The sequence below is a fragment of the Podarcis cretensis genome (genome assembly GCF_951804945.1).
Source record: "Podarcis cretensis genome assembly, chromosome: 10".
NCBI classification, from domain to species: Eukaryota; Metazoa; Chordata; class Lepidosauria; order Squamata; family Lacertidae; genus Podarcis; species Podarcis cretensis.
The window spans coordinates 49445182-49468540 of NC_137179.1; the positions used below are offsets into that span (position 1 = coordinate 49445182).

General features: G+C 42.8%; 2 long non-coding RNA genes across 3 annotated transcripts in view; one reads left to right on the forward strand and one right to left on the reverse strand.

Annotated features, from left to right (window-relative positions):
* The window catches only part of LOC307226047, a 348766-nt gene extending 348084 nt beyond the window's left edge, over nt 1-682 (forward strand). The window contains exon 3 of the long non-coding RNA XR_013843291.1: nt 193-682. This is a non-coding gene — a long non-coding RNA (uncharacterized lncRNA). The remainder of the gene's footprint in view (nt 1-192) is intronic.
* A 249-nt stretch (nt 683-931) lies between these two features.
* LOC307226037 lies at nt 932-22778 on the reverse strand. 2 transcript variants are annotated; one of them, XR_013843280.1, is made up of 4 exons: nt 22419-22778; nt 21894-21927; nt 21239-21378; nt 932-1065 (listed from the first exon to the last, which is right to left on the reverse strand). It is a non-coding gene; the product is annotated as an uncharacterized lncRNA (long non-coding RNA). The 2 variants fall into 2 exon arrangements; XR_013843279.1 differs by lacking the exon at nt 21894-21927.
* Nucleotides 22779-23359: the final 581 nt, after the last annotated feature.

The following is a 23359-nucleotide window of genomic DNA, read 5'->3' on the forward strand; positions in this document are numbered from 1 at the left end:
TACAGTGGTACCTCGGGTTACAAATGCTTCAGGTTACATATGCTTCAGGTTACAGACTCTGCTAACCCAGAAATAGTACCTCGGGTTAAGAACTTTGCTTCAGGATGAGAACAGAAATTGTGCTCCGGCGGCACGACGGCAGCGGGAGGCCCCATTAGCTAAAGTGGTGCCTCAGGTTAAGAACAGTTTCAGGTTAAGAACGGACCTCCGGAACGAATTAAGTACTTAACCTGAGGTACCACTGTAGTTGCAATCTGTTTGTATCCCGTAGCTTTTAGAGAAATACACCTGTATGATGTGCTTTCCCCCCCCCCCCCTCAAAGCAGCTTCCGTTCCTTTCCAATATGGAAGCCACATTTCCATTTTGGTGTGAACTGTTTGGGAAGATTTTGCGCATGTGCAGATGTTGGCGCGTGCACAGATGAAATCTTCACTGAACTGGAGCTTGATGTGGGGAAAGAAATCACTGGGTGAAGACATCCCTGCCCCCGATCTGGTGTGAACTGTGGCAGAAGAAAGCAGCTTAGAAACACAGCGGGAGGAAATGACCTCACAGAGTTCCAATCTTCTAATGTGAAGATACCATAAATTAGGACCATTAATTTTAGCAGCTGAGTAAAACTTAGTTGAATATCAGCCATGGAAAGGATGAAAATGCATCAAGTATTTCAACTGAAGTTCTGTGATTGCAGTGGTACCTCGGGTTACGTATGCTTCAGGTTACATACGCTTCAGGTTACAGACTCCGCTAACCCAGAAATAGTGCTTTAGGTTAAGAACTTTGCTTCAGGATAAGAACAGAAATCGTGCTCCGGCAACGCAGCAGCAGCTGGAGGCCCCATTAGCTAAAGTGGTGCTTCGGGTTAAGAACAGTTTCAGGTTAAGAACGGACCTCCGGAACGAATTACGTACTTAACCCAAGGTACCACTGTATTGGGCTATGGTAATGGCTTCAGCAAAACATCCATTTTCGCTGTAGAATACAGCTTCACAGAGGAATTCTTCACATCAGTCTCCCATTCGAACTGGACTTGTCCCAAAACAGGAAGACGGGGATCCCGTTTTCTAAAGCCCTAAATGGAAAAAAGAGAGAACAATTAAACACGACAGCAACAACACTGAAAACCTTTTATAGCACGTTATTTAAAGTCAGCAAAACAGAAAGGCCTTTTCCATCCACCCTTGTTGCACTTCAGATATTCCTGCTGCGTGAAACACGGAGCAGAATATCCATCACTGTGTGGAACATAATCTCGTTTCTCGGCTCTGTTTACGGCACTATAACTTATCTTTGCCCAGAATTGTCACGCCATAACAACTTACTTTTCCCTTGGTGTCACTCTCACGAATAGAATGGAGGCCAAGAAGGGGGAGGGGGTGATTAACGGTGCCTATACAGGTGACACCAGAATAACAGATTACCAACCTGATGTGACAAGTGCAAGGTGTTAATTTCAGAGAACGCTGCACCCATGGAAGGGAACAGCACTCCTGAGCCCATGTCTCCAGTTGAGTGATGTGAGCACCAGGCATATTGTTGAGAGTAAAGAAACAATAACAATGTCATCGTGTGCCCCTCGTGAGAATTAAATGACATTTATATGAGGTGTGGACAGGGGTGTTTATTTTTTAGTTTATTTTTAATCTGGAAGAGAAGAGTGGCTGAATTATGTCAGTAGCTTTATTTAGGATCCATTACATTACAGTAATTCTCTCAACAGTGTTTTGTTTAATGTAATGGGTAGATAGTCCAAGCCCTGCTTTCATTCACTTCCACTGAGGGTTTCCATTTGTTACACATTAAGCAGCTACCCAGGTTTGCAGGTGTAAAGGCCTGCATGCTTAGAAGAAATGGGAATAGAGCTAGAGAAAGGATCCAGTGTTTCTACTGAGCTGCAGATACTGATACAAATCGATTGTCATAACTAAGGGGGGAAGCAGAACCATTCCTTTCACTTCTATTGTTAAAAATTATTATTTTTTAAATCATTTTTTTAATCTTCCTATAAGAATCATCCAATTAATATATCCAATCATAATACTTCGATTAAAATAAAATAAAATAAAATAAGAAAGACCAAATTATAATCCAAATTATATTTATTACTTTTTTGGAGCTTCCCATGGTCTATTGTTAAAAATTAAATACTCCCACACCAAGTCTCTTGTAAATATAGTAAAGGTAAAGGAACCCCTGACAGTTAAGTCCAGTTGTGAACGACTCTGGGGTTGTGGCACTCATCTCACTTTACAGGTCAAGGGAGCCGGCGTTTGTCTGCTTCCGCAGACAGTTTTTCCGGGTCATGTGGCCAGCATAACTAAGCCGCTTCTGGTGAAGCCAGAGCAGCGCACAGAAACGCTGTTTACCTTCCTGCCAGAGCAGTCCCTATTTATCTACTTGCACTGCGTGCTTTCAAACTGCTAGGTTGGCAGGAGCAGGGACCGAGCAACGGGAGCTCACCCCGTCGTGGGAATTCGAACCGCCAACCTTCTGATCGGCAAGTCCAAGCGGCACAGTGGTTTAAACCACAGCACCACCCACATCCCCTTTCTTGTAAATATATTGCAATATAAAAATGAGAAAACTCTCTCTCTCTCTCTCACACACACACACACACACACACACACACAACCCTCTGAAGAATGCTAGCTCTCCTCCCAAAACATTTACAGGAGAAGTAGCTCCTCAATGGAACTTCCCCTCTGTTTGTCCTGATGAACTCCACCTAAAATAAAGCCCAGGTTACTTTCCTCACCAGAAAGTTGCAGCATCTACAGCAGAGGTGCAGAACTAGTGGATTTTCCATCCACTATGGGGACCACTGCTGGATGAGCATCACTCCTGGCCGTTGACCTTGTTAGCTTGGGCTGATAGGGGTTGGAATCTAACAACAGATGAAGGGCCACAGTTTCTCATCCCTGCACAAAGGGCATCTTCTGGGGCTCTTCTGCCATTGGAAGTGAGTAGGCTATCAACCAGAGACCACCTTTTTAGCTGCAGTACCTAAATGTTGAAATATTCTAAACAGGAAAAGAACATGACATCTACATCATCATCTTTTCAGAAGCAGGAGACCTTAGACATTTGTAATTATTTTAACACAGCCATTAAAAAATTGTTGTGATTATTTTATACTATTTTTTACTGCTTGTAAACTAACTATAGAACCTCTGTGGCTGAGGGCACAGCTACGGTAAATGATTTATTAAATACAAACTCCACACAGGACTGCTGGGGTGGTGTGGTTTTTTTTGAAGTGATCTCAAGATTGATTGATGCCCTACCCTTAACGACCAATAGAAAGATCATGCAGAGAAGTGACGAGTGGTTCTAGCAATATGAAAAACAGAACAGAGTGTGAAAGCACAGAAAGAAAATAGAAAGAAAGGGGGAATCCAATACCAACCTAAAAGGGAAGAAGCAGCCTTTTGAAAACAGGGTTGTAGCGTTTGCAAGACTGCCAAAGAAATGGATTTCCAGTCCTCTGAGGAAGTCTGACCTTTTAGCCTCACACATTTTCTTCTTGGATTGGGAGGGAAAGTCAGCATTTGGAAATCTTACATTGGAAAAAAAAGGCTACTGAAATGTTTTATTATTCCAGTGTGAAAAGGGTAGGACGACAAGGTGTTTTTTTTGGGGGGGGGGTGGATGCATGGGAGGGTCTCTCAATGTTCAAATCTTCTGAAAATGAGTGGCAGTGGCCATTGTTTTCAGAGCCAGGTCTTTGTGAATTGCACTTCTAATCCTAACCCTATTTATTCTGAAGTTACTCACAAAACCAATGTTTGCCTGGATGCATGTGGACTAAAAGCAGGGTGGAGGCATACATGAAAGCCCCACCCCACCCCAGATCGTTCCGCACACCAGCTTCTCTTCAGACGTTTTCAGATTGAGATGGAAGCTCTGAAAGTGGGATCCTGTGAGACACCAAACAACTTCTATGGTGCCGAACAATGGCCCTGGAGGCAGGAGAAGAATCACTGAAGTAAAAGGTAAAGGAAAAGGTAAAGGACCCCTGGATGGTTAAAGGTAAAGGTAAAGGTACCCCTGACTGTTAGGTCGAGTCACAGACGACTCTGAGGTTGTGCGCTCATCTTGCTCTATAGGCCGCGGGAGCCGGCGTTTCTCCGCAGACAGCTTCCGGGTCATAATTTGATTTGAATTAATTTTATAATGAAATGATTTTAGAATGTTGTATTATATTATTGTTGTTAGCCGCCCTGAGCCCAGGTTCGGCTGGGGAGGGCGGGATATAAATAAAAAATTATTATTATTATTATTATTATTATTAGGCCAGCATGACTAAGCTGCTTTTGTTTTTGGTTTTTTAAAATAATTTTTATTAACCGGCCAATCAAATCAAATTAAATCACATCACATAAATTCCAAATTACAAAGCCGAATTTTAAATTTTGTTGGGGGGACCCATATTTCAAGATCCGAAGGGGGATTCTGATCATCTTCTTGCTACTGCGTTAATGTCCAAATCAGTCCAAATCAATCCAAACAGAGTTCATAATTCTATCCAGTCTTATCTTGCTGTTTCCACATCACATCTTGTTCATATATTTTCTCTTTTTTCTTTATGATCTCTTCTGATAGTCTCCTTAAGCCGATAAACACCAATAATAATCCTGTGTGAATTTTTCCGTTCTTCCAATCCTCAAATCAAGATGGTTTCCATATATCATCGCCTTCATAGATAACATCGTTCTTTCCATCATTAATCTCGCAAAACTGTCGCTCTTAAGTCCCACTGAGGAGTTTCACCCACAATATAAAAACAGCTCTATTTCTCTATTTCTCCTCTCAGACTTAAATCCTCCAACAGAACTTCCCAATATGGCGACGGCATTTTTAACTGCGTCATTCCAAAGCTCTTATACATTCCACGCTCTTCTTAAAACATGCTTTGGTTCGAAAGTTTATCTCCACACAGCCTTAAATCCACAGCTTAAGTCCTTAAAATGACATTTCTGACTCGTGAGGGGAGGGGATTCTTGTTTAATCACATAAGGAAAGAAGGGAAAGTTTTTTCCCCCTCCCCCATCAGTCATTTGCCATACCGAGTCTTGGCGTATCTTCTCATGATTTCTCTTGTTCCTCCGACTCGTCTTATTTTATCAGAGATCTCTTCTGTTAGCAGTCTTTACTCCCCCTTCTTCCTTGAGATATGTGCATTCCTTCATCCAAATTGTTTCTTTTGAAGTTCTTGCAGCTAGTGGCGCGGATCAGGGAGCAGGAGTCCAGGAGCACCGGAATCCCACAGGAGGGCTTTGTGCCTAGTGCCCCCATCCCCACAAATTCAGGGGTGGTATAGGGCACAGCAGGCAAGGCAGTCCCCCCCATGACTAAGCTGCTTTTGGCAAACCAGAGCAGTGCACGGAAACACCTTTTACCTTGCCACCGGAGCAGTACCTATTTATCTACTTGTACTTGATGTGCTTTTGAACTGCTAGGTGGGCAGGAGCTGGGACCAAACAACAGGAGCTCACCCCATTGCGGGTATTCGAACTGTCAATCTTCTGATCAGCAAGCCCTAGGCTCTGTGGTTTAGACCACAGCGCCATCCATGTCCCTCAATCACTGAAGTACAGTGCCTACAACCCCTTCTCCCTGAGCCAGTCCAGTAAGATATTGTGGCCAACAGTTCTGAAAACTATTGAGAGGTCAAGGAGAATGGGCTGGATCAGGGCCATCTTAAGTATATCCGGGCCGTGGTGCAAAGATTCCTCCTGCGCACTCCCCCCAATTTCCTAGAGTTGCTAACCTTTTTACGGTGCTGCCGGCAGCTTTGCGTGGCTGGAGGAGGCAGGCAGCAGCTGGAGGGCAGCTGGAGGCTCCGGGTGCGGCGCTGCTTCAGCGCGGCATGGCGGAGGTGGGCGAGGGCAGCAAGCTGATGCCGGGAGGCACCGCGTCCAGCCTCTACCTCTTCCCTGGTGCCCTCCAGAACTTGGCACCCTGGCACCCCCCCCCCGCACCACTTGCCTCTATGGGCAAGACGCCCCTGGGCTGGATCACACTTCCCCTATCATTCCCAGTGGGAAAGGGGAGAGATATTGTCCAGCAACAGGGTCACAAATTATGCCATCCCGGTTTAAAGATCTCCCCCCTCCCAATACCTAGGGGTAAACTTAACATCTAAGAATGTGAATTTATTTAAGGATAATTATGAAAAATGTTGGTCAGAAGTTAAAAAGGATCTGGAAATTTGGTCAAGGCTGAAACTTTCCTTGTTAGGCCGAATCGCTACTATTAAGATGAATGTATTGCCTAGAATGCTGTTTTTATTCCAGACGCTGCAGATTGTGGACAAGATGGATTGTTTCAAGAAGTGGCAGAAAGATATATCAAAATTTGTCTGGCAGGGCAAAAAGCCCAGAATTAAATTTAAGATTTTAACTGATGTAAAGGATAGAGGGGGGTTTGCCCTGCCGGACTTAAGACTCTACTATGAATCAGCAGCTTTCTGCTGGTTGAAACACTGGCTACTTCTTGAGAATACTGACATTCTGGATCTGGAAGGGTATGACAATAGCTTTGGTTGGCATGCATATTTATGGTACGACAAGGTAAAGGTGTACAAAAGTTTTAAAAACCATATTGTAAGGAAAGCATTGTATAATGTTTGGATTAGATACAAAGATCTGTTGGAAAGCAAAACCCCTAGGTGGGTGTCACCAATGGAAGCTAGGGAAGTAAAAAAGCTTAATATGGATTCTAAATGGCCAAAATATCATGAGATTATAGAATACGATGGTGAAAGGGTGAAACTTCAGAGTTATGAGAAACTAAAACCTAAGGTTCGAGATTGGTTGCATTACTACCAGATAAATGAGACGTTTAAACAGGACAGGAAAATAGGATTTCAGAAAGAGAAGTCAAAATTAGAAACAGAATTGTTGGAACCCAATACTAAGAATTTATCAAGAATGTATAACTTGCTGTTAAAATGGAATACACAGGATGAAACGGTGAAATCAGCTATGATTAAATGGGCACAAGACATAGGTCATGATATTATGTTTGCTGACTGGGAACAGTTATGGACCACCGGTATCAAATTTACTGCATGTAATGCTTTAAAAGAAAATATTATGAAAATGATCTACCGGTGGTACATGACCCCAGTCAAGCTTGCAAAAATTTATCATTTGCCTAATAATAAGTGTTGGAAATGTAATGAGACTGAAGGCACTTTCTACCACCTTTGGTGGACCTGCCCAAAGGTTAAAGCTTTCTGGGAAATGATCTATAATGAAATTAAGAAGGTCCTTAAGTGGACTTTTCCTAAGAAACCAGAGGCTTTCCTCTTGGGTATGGTGGGCCAAGTGGTGTTAAGGAAGGACAGGACATTCTTTATGTATGCCACTACAGCAGCAAGAATTCTACTGGCAAAGTATTGGAAGACGCAAGAACTACCTACTCTGGAAGAATGGCAAACAAAGGTGATTGACTTTATGGGACTGGCTGAGATGACGGGCAGAATCCGGGACCAGGGGAAAGAGACAGTGGAAGAGGACTGGAAGAATTTCAAGATATATCTTAAAAATAACTGTAAAATTGAGGAATGTTAAGATGTCAGGGGGTAAGAAGTAAAGAATTGCAGCAGTAAACAAAAAAAACTTAAGAAATATTTATGAAAAAGAATTAAGACAATGGACTTAAGGGTTGCTAAAGAATTTTAAACAAGGATGCAGGGATAGGGAGGTATGGGGAAGTCAGAGAAAAAAGGTTATGAACCGATGATTATGAAGTTATACTGTGTTACATTGTTCTTTATTTTATGTGTGGAAAATTAATAAAAATCATTATAAAAAAAAAAATAAAGATCTCCCCCCTCCCCACTCCATCCCCCTGTCTCTCCTGTGAGCTATTCCAGAGACTAGAAGAAAATTAAAATTAAAGTGACTCCAAATAAGTTCCAAATGAATATATGGCATTTGTTTCCTAATGAATGGAATATTGAAAGTCTTACATTCATTTCTTTACTAGCAATAAATGAAATGAATGGTTCCCAATTGTTTCATTGTCCCACTCATTACCAGACAAAAGCACACCCCTATTGCATATTCCCTCTTTGTACAAATGGCAGGCTGCATCAGCAAACTGTCTAAATCAGCTGCAGCGTTCAGCCCACCCTGCTTTATAATTTTATATATCCTAACAGGGGGGGACTGCCTGAAAGCACCTTTGGGGGTTGTTGTGGACCAATGTTGCTCATAGTTAAATGGGAATTAGCAAAAACGTCTTTTAATTAGGTTTGAAGAAGATTGAGAAAACACAACACACACACACACCGCTTTTCCCCACGGGGCAGTTTTGAGCCTCTTTCTCCCTTCCCTTGCCTTGCCTCACTCATCACTGGCTCAGACTGCTGTGACTTGGTTGGTGGTAAAGACTTGGGCTGGAGCAGTGCACACACATATGCCCCGGGCGCCAACAACCTGTGCTACACCACTGATTTGTATGTGCAGGTTTTTTGCATAGTGCGAATCTGAGGGAACAGAAGAAGAGAACATTAGTTCAAGAGTCTACTGGAAATAGTTACGAGCACAGCCAGAAGAGAAATGAAAGAATTGAAGAAATAGTGGACATGGAAAGAGGAGTACCTGAAAGTAATAATTGAACCCCCCACCCCCCAAATTGTCTGTGACCCTGAGTGGAGTAGCTTGGAGTCTGGTTTCCAGGGCCAGCCTGCCCATGCAGCAGAACTGCAAGAGGGGTTACTCCTGAAGGAACCCCACCTCTACCTCTGTTGCTGGTTCTGCTTCTGCGTGGCTCAGGTATTTTAATTATTTTTTTATACTTCTCAGTTTTATACATTTCACTAAGTTTACAGTCATTTTAACATTTCAAAGCTTGACTTCCTTCCCCCTCCTTCTGCGGTTCCTTAAATTTATTTTTAATATCTTCAGCATATCCAAATTAACTTAATTTGCCCATTTATTCAGCTTCTTTAAATATATACTCTTATAAAACTGCAGGTTATTACAATAACCCTGCCAGTGCTCAATTTCTTATTCTTCCGGTAAGTTTCGCCATTTCTGCATATTCCATCAGTTTTTGTATCCATTCTTCCTTTGCTGGGACTTCTGCTTCCATTTTGGGGCAAGTAGCACTCTTGCCTCTGCTATAGCGTACATAGATAAATCCCTATATAGTTTAGGTAGTTCTGTCCCTATAATTCCCAGAAGAAAAGCTTCTGATTTTTTTTTTACAAACACTATTTTCAACATCATTTTCAATTCATTATACAGTATATCATTTCCCATGCGTGGCCCAGGTAAGGAAGGCTTTGGCGAGGGTAGCACCTTCCCATTTCTCCTCAGGCAGCAAAATTCCTCCCCTACCAATTTCCCTCAATTTATTGGATTACCCCCATTCAGATAAACCCAGATCTACAAGGGGAAAGCTTCAAGACTGGGGGGCCACTAGGTGGCGCATCGGAAGGTGGCTGACAATAACATCTCTCCGACCCACACGAGGTAATTTGGAGGCTATGATGGGGGTAATTAGCCTCCTTAACCCCCCCAGGATTATGGGGGGGGACGGCCCTTGCCTGCTGTGCCCTATACCACCCCCGAATTTGTGGGGGTGGGGGCACTAGGCACAAAGCCCTCCTGTGGGATTTTCGGCACTCCTCGACGCCGTCCCCGATTCGCGCCGCTGGTTGCAATGATCTTTAAAAGAAATAATTTGGACATGATTAATTGCACATACATCAAGGAAAAAGGGGAATAAATACTGCTGACAGAAGAGATCTCTGATAACAAGACAACAATAAAATACGAGAAGAACGTCAAGATACGGTAATGACTGAGGGGGGAGGGGGAAAAAACCTGCCTCTACCTTTTTATGTGACTTAACAAGAATCCCCCTCCCCTAATGAGTCAGAAATTAAGGACTTAAGCTGTGGATTTAAGGCTGTGTGGAGATAAACTTTCGATCCAAAGCAATGTTTCAAGATGAAGCTGGAAAGCTAAGAGTTTTGGAGTGACGCAGTCAGGAAAAAATGCCGTTCGCCATTTTGTGAGGCATTGTGGGAGCTCTTGGGTCTGGGAGGAGAAAGAGAGAAATAGAGTTGTTTACATATCATGAATCAACTCCTCGGTGGGACTTAAGAGCGACAAATGCCAAAATTTACGATGGAAAAAGTGATGTTATCTACGAAGGAGATATATGGAAACCATCTGGACTTAGTGGAGGAACGGGAAATCCACACAGGATTATTACACTTGCTATCGGCTTAAGGAGACTAACAGAAGAGATTGTAAAGGAAAAAGAGAAATTATACGAACAAGATATGATGTGGCAACACCAAGATAAGACTGGATAGAATTATGAACTTTGTTTGGACTGATTGGGACTGATTTGGACATTAACGCAGTAATAAGAAGATGATCTGAATTCCCCTTTGGATCTTGAAGTATGGGTTCCCCCAACAAAATTTAAAAATTTGGCTTTGTAATTCGGAATTTATATGATGTGATTTAATTTGATGTGATTGGCCAGTTAATAAAAATTATTTAAAAGAAAGAAAGAAAGAAAGAAAGCTTCAAGACTGGCATTGTTTGAAGGCAATGTCATGTGGACTATGCTAATTAATTGAGAGGGCAAACACACAGTTAACTCTAGTGTGGACAACCTCTTAGAATTCATTCCTGCATTGCTACATATGATATCTTGCTCTACTTATAGCAGGCCTGGTACAGCCTCTGGGTATAGGGCGGTATATAAATTCAATAAAAACAAACGAACAACCTGCATGTGATTTACATTTGCAGGATGAAGTACAGTGGTACCTCGGGTTACAAACACCTTGGATTACAAACATTTTGGGTTACAGACTCCGCTAACCTGGAAATAGTACCTCGGGTTAACTACTTTACCTCAGGATGAGAACAGAAATTGCGTGTTGGTGGCAGCGGGAGGCCCCATTAGCTAAAGTGGTACCTCAGGTTAAGAACGGTTTCAGATTAAGAATGGACCTCCAGAATGAATTAAGTTCTTAACCCGAGGTAGCACTGTAAAGGCAAAAGCAGGGCACAAATGCAAAACTATTACTAAATAAATAAGCAAATCAATAATTTTATTCACATCCATTTGCAAGCCATTTTATTTTTTTAATCGAGATCTATGCATTTTTTCTAGTGGTGAAATTTCATTGCCTTCAGCTTCAGAAGGCTGCTAAGCTCATCATAATATTTTATATATTTGATTGACGCTCCCCCCCCCCCGCCAGGCCTCTTTTTCCAGCCTTTGGTTGGTTTGCCTCTACATTCACCTGGAAACACCTGAAGTTTTAAAACGAAGGCCTGACAATGAAGCAAACCAACTCAAACACCTTGTTCAGCACCTGGATATGAATCAAAATAATTCCCCCCCTCCCCTTGTAAAAGATCAAGTGTGCCAGGAGCTGGGTGCCTCCAGGGCCAATGCTGAATGGTTAGCAAAGAAGAAATATAGATCCTTTGACAAAACCACCCCGCTCCCCAGGGCACACCCCAAACTGCACATGGGCCATGTCCTCCTCAAGGACATTCTCTGTGGTAGCCCCTAAGTTGTGGAACTCCCTCCCCACCAGAGGCAGACCCTACTGGTGTCCCTATTTTCCAGGAACAGTCCTAGATTTACAGAAGCAGCCCCAGTTTCTGATTTGATTCAAGAATGTTCCGTTTTGCTTTGCTTTGCTTTGCTTTGCCAGTTTTACTTTGATTTTCAAAAGTTAATTACGTATTTGTTTTCCTCCAATATTTTTAACAAATGTAAACTTCCCATTCCCCACTCCATGGTTTCCTTGTTTCCCCTTATCCAGACATCCCTATTTTCACTGAAGAAATGTTGGAGGGTATGGAGTTATATGACTCCCAAGCCAAGGAGATAAGTAACTCTCTAATTTCTAAGAGCACCATCACCTGTAGATCAAATGAGCTGAGTTGCTTCACTCTTCTTTGATCTCTTTCAGAAACATTTGGATATGACACAAAGCCAGGATCATGACATTATATTATCTTTGGGCTCTAACTTGCTCAAATACAGTGAGCTTCGAAAAAGCATTGATCCAGGACAAAGAAAAGGGGTGGGGAAGAGAGAAGTGGAAAGTGTTTGGGTGGTGTCGACTTGGAACGAACCTTAGGTAGGTTTCAAAAAACATAAAAAGCTAAAGACATGAGGATTAAGCATTTGCATTACCGACTGGTTTAGGCAACCACCACTTTAAGCCTCATGTGTGAAAATGTCTTTTGGCAAAGAATCTTGAAACAGCTCGAAGCCATTGGCTTAGGCAGTCACAAACTGTCTTGCTGTAATTATCCTCCTATGAGCGGCTGCTAGAAAGCAGGCGTGTTAAACATTGCAAGATTGGCTTTGTGGTACAATGTGTGCCTGGCTATGAAGAAAGCCCTGCCTTTTCATTGAGTTTTCTGCAAAGGCCAGCCTTGCCACCTCACTTCATTCAGTCCTCTTACTGCCCAAGAAGAGTGGCAGAACGACCTCAGCAGTGAGGAACCTCCAGTCTATAGGCCAGACCTCCCTGTTCAAGCTGCAAGTCTGTTTCTGTCAAGCCACGCCCACCTGCCTTTAACCTGAGGCAATGGGGGCTGATCCAATGGGGCAAATGGGGCACCACCGCACCAACCTCCATCTTAATTCATCCAATCCTACCTGCCTTTTTACTTATAACCAGTCCAGAGGTTGGCTCTGTCGGAATCTCCGTTACGACCGAGTTGATAAAGCTCATCTTCAAGTTGAGTCCTTCAGAATTGCCCTCCGACAATAATTAACGACCTGTGCCTCTGATAAGGCTCCAGGCACATCCTACTCAGCAGAGAATCAAAGCAGCATGTGGAAGTGATGAGATTTATGGCTACATGCTATCCTTTATTACTAAGCTACGCAGACAGAAAGAAATACATCCTCTCTCTATGAGAGCAGAGAGCAACTGAAAACAAAGGAACAAATGAACAGGAAACCAGTAACAACATCACATACGTCTCCCGTCTCCTGTGAGACTTCCAACAGTATGGAATGTGTGGAATGTAAACAGAGTCTTGTGACTCCAAAGCACTGCTCAGTGGCAAACAGAAACTAACAGGCTCTGGCTATCTGCTTCCTTCTTTTTAGCCTCAGCGTTGCTCTTCTAAAACTCGCCAGAGGAGAATGAGGACAAAATGATAAAGAGTTGGCTCCGCCCACTGTAGGTTCTGACTCCACCTACTGCTGGGCTTCATGCATTCCGCCCCCCCCCCCCAATATCCCAGTGGACACCTGCCACTACTGACCTGAGGCAAGATGAAACATGGGGTTGGGCCAAAACGGAAGGTTGTGAACACAGCCTGATTGATTTCAAGCTGTGTCGGCAAAAATGGCTCATCTGACATGATTGTCACATGAGGTAGTTGACAGGTGGGATCCAGCCAACGCATCTAGCCTGCTAGCTAGATCCAGTTTCTGATCCCTGCTCTAGATGTCCTAAAATAACCTGTCCAGAAAATGCAACATGTATCTAGTAGGGTAGGGATAGCACAAGGTGGACCCTCAAGGTGACCCTAACCATTGGCCGGGGCTGATGAGGGATATTGCCCAACAACATTTGGAGAGCAGCATATTGGCCACCAGGATCTAGAGCATCCCCCCCCCCAAACTTGAGTCTCCAGCTGTTTTTGGACTACAACTCCCATCATCTCTGACCTAGCTAGGAATGATGGGAGTTGTAGCCCAAAAACAGCTGGAGACCCAAGTTTGAGAAACCCTGATCTAGAGGCTCGTCACTGTTGCTTACAGCTGTGAGGAGGGAAAGACTGAGGAGTTCATTCTTAAACTTACCAAAAAGTAAGCCAAATTCTATTCAGAGAGTCTTTCTACATGCTTAGAGGGTGCACTGTATTTCTGCTGTGGAGGAACCGGAAGGAAGTGAAGGAACTGGAAGAGAAGGGAAACTAAAAACAACAGAATTAAAAAGAAAGGTGTGCTTTGTGTCTTAATTTCTACCCCACCTCCCCAGACGTATCCTTTACACCAAGCAAGGGACAGTGCTGGCTTAGTGCTGAAGCTTTTCTTCAGCTAACCGGCAGCTAGCTGATGAAGTTTATATTGTCCACAAACCTAGACACTTTATATTAATTAACCTTGCCCAAATTTATGAGCTGAACATTTTAGCACATCCTCTGAGGTGTACTACTAACTAAAACATACTGAAAATTAATCGCTATGTTTTTAGTATTCTGCCCCCACCCCCTTCTCCTTCCCGTCTAATAAACCATTTCAAATGTCAGTTCATGGTTAAGAAATTGGCAGCCTTCTTTCAGTAGACTGAGTGGCTCCATTGAAAACACCGAGATAGAATAAACAGTGAAACGATTTTGTGAAAACAAAAATAAAAAAATCACATTTAATGTCTTTGTTCTTGCCTCTGAAGGAATGGCCTGTGTGTGCTAAAGACTTCCAGTCAGCCCGCAGATTTTAATAGAAAAAAGTAACAAAGACCTTCATCAGGCTGGAGCAAATAATGAAAATGAGACGCAAATATCACACACGGGTTATTCCTGAATCCTTTTGGCTCATCTGGCGCATTTCAGCTATTATTTCCCATCCATAATAGAACTCTTGGAGAGGTGGATGGTTTTTGGCAAAGCTAATGCTAATTATGCAGCTGGCAGTCTATTCTTATTGCTGTGGCGACCTGCTTCCCTATAAAGAGTCTACCTGAGTCTGGCTAGTATTTGACATGTGTTATTATTAGCCACTGTGCTTTGGTACTTTGCTGGGAATATTAGTCCAGTGGTTCACAAACTTTTTGGGGCCACCAACCCTTTAGTTCAATAAGCCTATTCCCAGCGCCCTCTACCCTACTCTATAAAAAGCATTATTCGGAATAGCAGTTTGCACAACCCACTAAAGTGATAACACAATAAAAGAAGATGATAACACAATAAAATTTGACGTGGTAACAATTCGAAAGAGCCACCCAGAGTGGCTGGGGCAACCCAGTCAGATGGGCAGGGTATAAATATTTTTATTTATTATTTTGCTTCCAGCAAATGTAAAAACACCATAAAACACCAAACATCATCATCATCATCATCATCATCATCACATTTATTCAAAATCCAATTAAAACTAATAAGTTTGATTAAGGCAACTAAATTAATGAACTTGATCCAGTCATCCCAGCTTTTCAAAATCTAATAGCCACTTACACCTCCAACTTGCCCCTGCTGTCCTCTTGTCTCTTAGTGCTCCTCCTGGGTAACCTTACCATCTTCAGGGGTGGGACCACCCACTTTTGGAACTGCTATATTAGTCTATTAAATGGTATAGCACAGCAAACGTTTGTAAAGAGTCTTGAACTCCAGGCCTTCAACCTGGTCTGGTAGTTTATTGGTGCCCAGTGCTATCACTCCTTTGAGACAGGGGGGTATCATGTGCATGGTATAATACCCCAGTGCTATTTTTCTAGAAAAAGAGGGTGTCAAAACTCACCCTGAACACCTCCCTTATTCTCTTATAAAAAAGGTAAAGGACCCCTGGATGGTTAAGTCCAGTCAAAGGCGACTATGGGGTTGTGGCACTCATCTTGCTTCAGGCCAAGGGAGCCGGCGTTTGTCCACCGACAGCTTTCCGGGTCATCTGGCTAGCATGACTCAACCGCTTCTGGCACAACGGGACACTGTGACGGAAACCAGAGCACATGCAAATGCTGTTTACCTTCCCGCTGCAGTGGTATCTATTTATCTACTTGCACTGCTTTCGAACTCCTAGGTTGGCAGGAGCTGGGACCAAGCAACAGGAGCTCACCCCGTCATGGGGATTTGAACCGTTGACCTTCTGATCAGCAAGCCCAAGAGGCTCAGTGGTTTAGATCACAGTGCCACCTGCATCCCTGTTCTGTTAGAACAACAGTGGTGCCCACCTGAGAGGTGCCAGAACTGAGTTCTGGTGAGTTCCAGCTGGAAAAAAGCCCTGTAATACCCTGTGAGAACAAGATGCTGGTCTAGACGGGCTATTGGCCTTATGTCCTTTTTATGTTCTTATGTCTTGCCTCATTGGTCTACCTCTTTTCCATTACATACTATTGCTTTGAGCAAGAGTGGTTTTATTTTTCTCTATCAGTACAATTCTATATATGCTTACTCAGAAGTAAATCTTGCTGTTTGGGGGCTTATGCTCAGCCAAGTGCACAAAGCATTGCAGCCAAGAGCACAAACCGCTGCAAACATCTCTTGAACCTACCCCATTGAACTGAATGATCTTGTGCAATCTCTATTTTATGTTATTTTTTAAAACGTGGCCAGGGAATTTCCTGGTGAATTTTGGCCTAAAGCAATAGGATTGAGCTATAAGATGTTACATGCTCAACTGTACTACAGCTCAGTAGTTTTCCGCCGGGAGAAATAAAAACCTTTTGTCTTGCAAAGAAGCACAATATTGGCAATTACAGATTCCTGGGTGACAAACGCAGAGCAGCATAAATAAGGCGGATAGTGGCAGTTGCTATAGCTGCAAATTAGACTAGTAAATCAAAGGGAATCTGCAAGAATTTCATTTGGAGAAAGCAGCAAGTAAGCAAATTGTTCTGTGAGTTAACAGTTCGGGGGGGGGCGGGGTGGAATTGTGACATTTGTCACGTCTGATTTCCTTAAAAATACTTTTAGGAAGCTTGCCATTGATTTATCATAGTGTCATTAAGGAGCGCATGGTGCATTTGTCAAACAACGATAATGAAAGATGCTAGTTGCACTTGTAGCTACTTTCTGTCTTTTACAATAGTCCTAATATTAACCTTGAGATTTCCACAGTTGGCAGATAAATGGATAGTTCAACAACTTGCTATGTTTAAAAGATGCATTAAGCAATGCCTGTTTATAGGAATAGAGATATACACTAATAAATTTGGCTGCTCCAGAGAAGCTCTTCCTAATATACTCACAATATATGAGAGATATGATGCTGTCCTATTCACAAAATGTTGGCATAACTGGCTTCATTCATATTGCAAGGTAAGCAAAGTTGGGGAGGTCCAACTTTGTTTCTATCCAGGACAATAGAAGCATCTCTGAAGTGCTCAGATGTCAGACAAATAAGTGAGACTGGCCTGAGAGACATTATAGGGACCTCTCTCACAGTGGGGAGCATCCTGTGGCCATCTTAATCTGTGATCTGCAGGCTTGGATCCTACAAGTTGGTGGCCTACAACCCCTATCCACACCAGACATTTTAGTGAGTGATATGATGGAAGATGGAATCCAATAACATCTGGGGGCCCAAGGTTGAAGAACACAGGTCTAGTTGCTGCTGGACTCCAACTCCCATCAGCCTATACCACTTGCCATGCAATCTGGGATTGATGGGAGTTCAACAGTACCTGGAGGGTCATAGGTTTGTTATCACTGTGGTTGACTGGTGCACATTAGGAGCACTAGGTTAGAAGGCAAGACAGAGTAGGTAGAGCCAGAACCAGCAAAATTACTGTTCCTATCCTACTCCCTACTGAGATGAAGGTGGAGGAAGCTCACAGGACATGTTACAGCATGAACCAGTTGCAAATAAGGCAGGAAGGGGCTTGCTAATAGCAGGCAGAGGTTGGTGAAGCAGTGTCCTGTTTGCTCTAAATGGACCACCCTCCACCTGAGCTAGTCTAGTCTATTGTTGCAAACAATTTGGTTTGTAGCTATAGATAATCTCACCAAAGCTTCTTTGGCCAGATCTGAGTAGTGATGCACAGCCTGAAAACTATGGCAATATAAGATCCAATTGTAGGCAATGCTCGCAAGATTCCATCTGAAGAGCCATTTGCAGCTGCTTCCTAAACTTTTTCCATTGGCCTTGGAGCATGGAACCTAGTGCTTTTGCTGCCCTGTAGTTTATCAGGTGCAGTGGAACCTCGGGTTAAGAACTTAAATCGTTCTGCAGGTCCGTTCTTAACCTGAAACTGTTCTTAATCTGAGGTACCACTTTAGCTAATGGGGCCTCCTGCTGCTGCTGCACCACTGCTGCATGATTTCTGTTCTCATCCTGAAGCCAAGGTACTATTTCTGGGTTAATGGAGTCTGTAACCTGAAGCGTCTGTAACTCGAGGTACCACTGTATTGGTGTTGATGGCATGCAGAGCAGAATATTACTAAGCTCATTTATTTTTTCTTTCTTTATTAAAATATTTTTAACTCATTTCCTTTCCTTTCCCTACAACATGGGAACCACAAGGCAAATAAGAAAAGGGAAAATAAAATAAAAAGATAATGAAATAATATAATCCAATTATTGTTCTTTTTTTCATAAAAGAAGAACAGCAGCAGGGGTCCCCATCATAGTTTATGTTTCCAGATCCTACTTATCTTAATAGCATGCATTTAACTATAGGGTTGCCATATTTTGAAAAGTGAAAATCCGAACTCCAAAGTTGCTGAGCTCTTTTATTTTTGGCCACATCATAGCCCTACTTGCCAACCAAGGCAAGGGTAGCTGCCACTGAGAACTGCCTCAGCTACTTCTCCTCACACAACTTTCTTTTCCTTTTTTTTCTTCCCCAAGTTCTGCCTCAGCATCCTGCTGATTCCCTGCAACAGCCACCACCACAACACAGTTTGGAAAGCTCTGCACTAGGGTAAAGGGGGCATAAAAATGCCTCTGTTTGTGAAAGCAAAGAAAAATACATTATATCAGGGGAAGCTCTTTGCAAAAATAATCCCATGTGTATTAGGCAAAATTGCATAGAAAAGTATGTACATCGGGATACACTTGTGCTAAATGCTAATGAATTTGCATAAGGACTTCAACAAAAAAACTGATGTAGAATGATGAAAAGCTGATGTTAAGATTGGAAAAATGAGAAACAGAGTGGAACTGAAGATTTGTCCAGCCCTACAGAAGGCCCTGTGTATATGTTTTTAACAGGTAGTAAGCTGGTAAAGTAGAGTATGCTATTCCAAACTAGTGAAAATTAAAGTAATCCATTCAAAAACAAACAAACAAACCCTTTTTAATAAACTTTGCAAATGAAACACAGAGTGTGGATAAGCATTTTTAATTGACTATGTTCTTATGCAGTAGAATTTCCTATGTTTCACAGCCCATGATGAAAATCTCTTGTGGTGCATCTCTATTACCTTGGTATAAGTAAGTACGATGATTAAGACAAGGTGGTTTGGGGGTGGATAAAACACAGACGAACACTTCCCCCTTATATGTGGAACAGGTATGCCATTTACTGGAAGGAGATTTTCCATGCATGATGTATCAGAGAGGTGAGGAGGCCGGAAAAAGCTTTATGTTAAACTCAATGCTGTGATTGTCTTGCCTGTAATACGATCACTTTTTATAATGAATCAGAGAAGTATTTCCTGTGTGCCTGTACTTTTCTTTTTTTAAACAGTGCTCTAGCTAACAGTGGGAAGTGCCTTCTTATTTTCAGTTTAACAACCTAAGAAGTATTAATATTTGTGGCTGGATTGGAACACACTGCTGCTTACTACTGCAGGGCTAGATTCTAGATTCATTGCCTCCTAAACTGATTCATTTCTCCTTCTGCTTCCACACATTCTCATTTCAAGCTCCTTGTTTAAAGCATGGGAATGTGTCATAAATGACATAGATTGCAGATCACCTGTGAATTAAGTTTATTTGACTGCTTATCTCCTGATTTCTAAAGTATCATTCTTTACCGCTGACCACTTGAAGTCAGAAGCAAGCTTCTCTTACTTTCAGGTCTTTCATATGTGAACCTTGCTTACAGGCCCCTGGACCTTTCTCTTAACACAATATTTTGCGTGAGTTAGCATGAAATTCTGTAGCTCAGTGGCGGCCATCTTGGTGCCCTTGGCTGCCTCAGGCTGCAAATTTGTTTGTTGTAAAGGTGATGTTTCTGCTTTGCAGTAACACTCCGGCACAATCAGCATGATAGTTACAGTCTTTATTACATATATACAAGAACAGCTACAGTTCAGCATTACACGTCTGAACCCGTTGAGTCAGATTCGGAGAGTGGCTTCCTACGATTCCCGCACCAACAAAGTAGGCGTGGGAATCGCGTGAAACGTCTTTGATCCTTACGTTTCATTTCCCTCCTTGAACCCTCCCTTCCTGAGTCGGAGCTTCCTTCCCGAGCCCTCGGGTGGTTGCAGGGCTCTTCAGCATCCCTGAGCCCCTGTTCTCCCTGACTGCTCTCCTCTCCCTGTTCTGCCTCTCCTGTCCATTGCTCCTCAGAATCCGCCCCGACATTTGTGGATATGTTTGGGCACAAATGCTAGCGCGCATTGTGTATGCAGCAAACATATTTTTGTGCAAAAGGATACATAAGGGTCGAGGACAGGACAGTGGGGAATATTGGGAACATAAAGGACATCTTCAGAAAATGAGAGAGTACCTCAGTTGTAAGCAGAGATGCTATAGGTACAAATCCATGGCTTCAGTTTCGTTCCTTCTCTGAGCTTTGCCTTCCCTCACTTTATGTGGTCTTTAACTTGCCCAGTCTTTCTAGAACCTATGCTTCAAAAAGTTGTTGTTGTTGTTGTTGTTGTTGTTGTTGTTGTTGTTGTTGTTGTTGTTATTATTATTATTATTATTATTAGAATATACAGTGGTACCCCAGGTTACAGATGCTTCAGGTTACAGACTCCACTAACCCAGAAAAAGTACCTTGGGTTAAAAACTTTGCTTCAGGATGAGAACAGAAATCGCACGGTGGTGGCATGGCAGCAGCGGGAGGCCCCATTAGCTAAAGTGGTACCTCAGGTTAAGAACAGTTTCAGGTTAAGAACGGACTTCCAGAACGAATTACGTTCTTAGCCCGAGGTACCACTGTATATACTGCCCTATTTCCCAGGGTCTCAGAGCAGTTAACGGAATAAAATCAAGATATAAAACCACAAAATACATAATAAGAATAAAACCAACAACCCAATAACCCCCCCCCCCAAAAAAAACACCACATTTTAAAAGGGTAAAGGATGTCAAGCAGGTCAACCAAAGGCTTGGTTTAAAATGAACATTTTTGCCTGGTGCCTAAAGGTGTATAAGGAAGGCGCCAGATGGACTTCCCTGGGGAGAGCATTCCACAGATGGGGAGCCACTGCAGAGAAGGCCAGTTCTTGTGTTGCCACCCTCCGCACCTCTTGAGAAGGAGACACATGAAGGAGGGCCTCAGAAAATGATTTTAGGGTCCGGGTAGGTTCATATGGGAAGAGGCATTGTGGTCCTGAGACGTTTAAGGCTTTATAGGTCAAAACCAGATATGCTTACCTGACCTTCTGGCAAATGGTTGTTGCCTGATCAAGTCGTAATAGTTGAAACAGAGAAAGGAAAGCCTGGTTGTCCCTCTTGCAGACTCATCCAGCAATCTCCTCCTCAGGACCTTAACCTCAAAATGACCTGTACTTAGCCTGCACGGTAGGCGGGTCAAGGATCGATCAGGCTCCTTGCCATTAGAATTTACCTCAGCGTGGGATGGATGGACAAAAACTGGGAACTTTTTCAAATTTTGTGATTGACAATTTGTCATCTAACCACATTTCAAATCTCTGTAAACGTATGCTTCAAATCTACGGTGCAAAAGAAACTAGTCTAGAGTTGTAATATGTAAAAGGGGGACAATTAGTATCATCAAGAACCGTTCATGCCCCCCACTGTAAATGCAGGCAGCAGATTCTGAAAAACAAATCTATTGGCTTGCTTTTTCAATTGCTCTTTCTTCTCAATGTGCAACCTATTGGAACATGAAGTTTCATTAGCTCTTTGTTCTGCTTACTGCCAGAGATCCTGTGTTTGTTAAAGGCCTGAAGCAAGATGTACCAAGAGGCTTGCAAATTTCAGGTAGAAATGGTTTTATTATTCCACTGCTGAAAATCTGCTTCATAATATTCAGAATTGTTATCTTAAATATGCATGTGGTCACTACCTTGCTGAAGCCAAGGTCTGGGTCTGGTCAGCGTCTGTATGGGGAACAATATGTATAGATTTCCATGATGGATGAAAAGTAATTGTAAATGCATCAATAATTTTCACTGGGTAAGTATAGACTGTAACTCTCTAGGTGAACTGAATCACACTGCACGAAAGCATTTTACTAATGCAACAGTGTAGTCTTATCTACCTAGAAGTAAGCCCCATTAAATTAATGAGCCTTACTCTCAGGTTGTTGTTGTTATTTAAACTTGTAAGTCACAAAGGTCTCCAACTCACACTACATTATAAGTTGTCAGTATAGGATCATAACTTAAATCCGGTTTAAAGGCTTTGTGTACCACCTGTTCTGTTATTTAGGTTAACAAGGTCAAGTAAATACAAGATGCTGCGTTGTTTTCCAATTTTAAAATACCGTATATAAATAGTTTTCTCCCAGACTGCTCTTTTAAGCTAATGATTTCCAGATGAATACATATTGCACTTCTTCTCGGGGTGAAACAAACAACTTGGAAATTACCTTCCTTTCTCAATTTGGTTTTGACCTTCTGAGCTATGCACGATGTTTTGCTGTGGCTCTAAGCCACCATTTTGTGCTGGGAGAGGAATACAGAGGCTGTGTTTCTGGATGTAAAATCCAGCAATGACTTGCCTGGTGGAATTCAGTGAGATGTCCCTGGCACCCGGTGCAAAGCCTTGATTGCTGGTGATATTATCCGTGCTCCATTTCTGCCTGCCAGCTCTACTCCCTCGCTATTGGATCCTGCTTGCGGGTCTCTCTGCTTTACCCCCGCTTTTGGGTCTTTTGCAGGAGCTGCCAAGCTTCTGTCAGAGGCGAGGCAGAGACTGGCACAGTACTAAAGGGAGACATAACAAGCCTCGATTTAGCAAGCAGATTGGTGCAATGTGTCTAGAATCAAGCACGAGGCAGCGTGGTGAAATGGCTGCAAGCCTGAACAAAGACAGCATTCGGTTGTACATATGGTGTTGCTGAACAATTCAAGGAAGTCAGTCTTGCATCTCCCTCCCTCCGTGAAAAAGAGCCGAAACCACAAAAGCCACATTTCCACAGCAAGCGGACCCATGTGCCTTGGAAATGTGCGGCGCAAACCTGGGCCTGTTTTCTCAGAACTATGACCCACTGTCTTGACTGGGGCCTACACCCAACCAAGTATCATAGCACCGCACCTTCGGTTTCCTCATACAAACACAGCCTTGCCTCCAAATTATCCTGAGAAGTTATTACCATTCAGTCTCACTTCTTCATTTGTAAAATGGGAATATAAGTGATAAAGGGATGAGTTTCTGAGAAACTAAGGTATTTCGATAGCCACCCAAGGGTGCAATCCTATGGGTTCTGGGTGATCCAATATGTCGGCTATCTCTCTCCAGTATTGGAAAGGATGTTGCTTGATTCTCCCTCTTTGCTACCGCTGAAGCAAATTCACATGAGCCAGTATG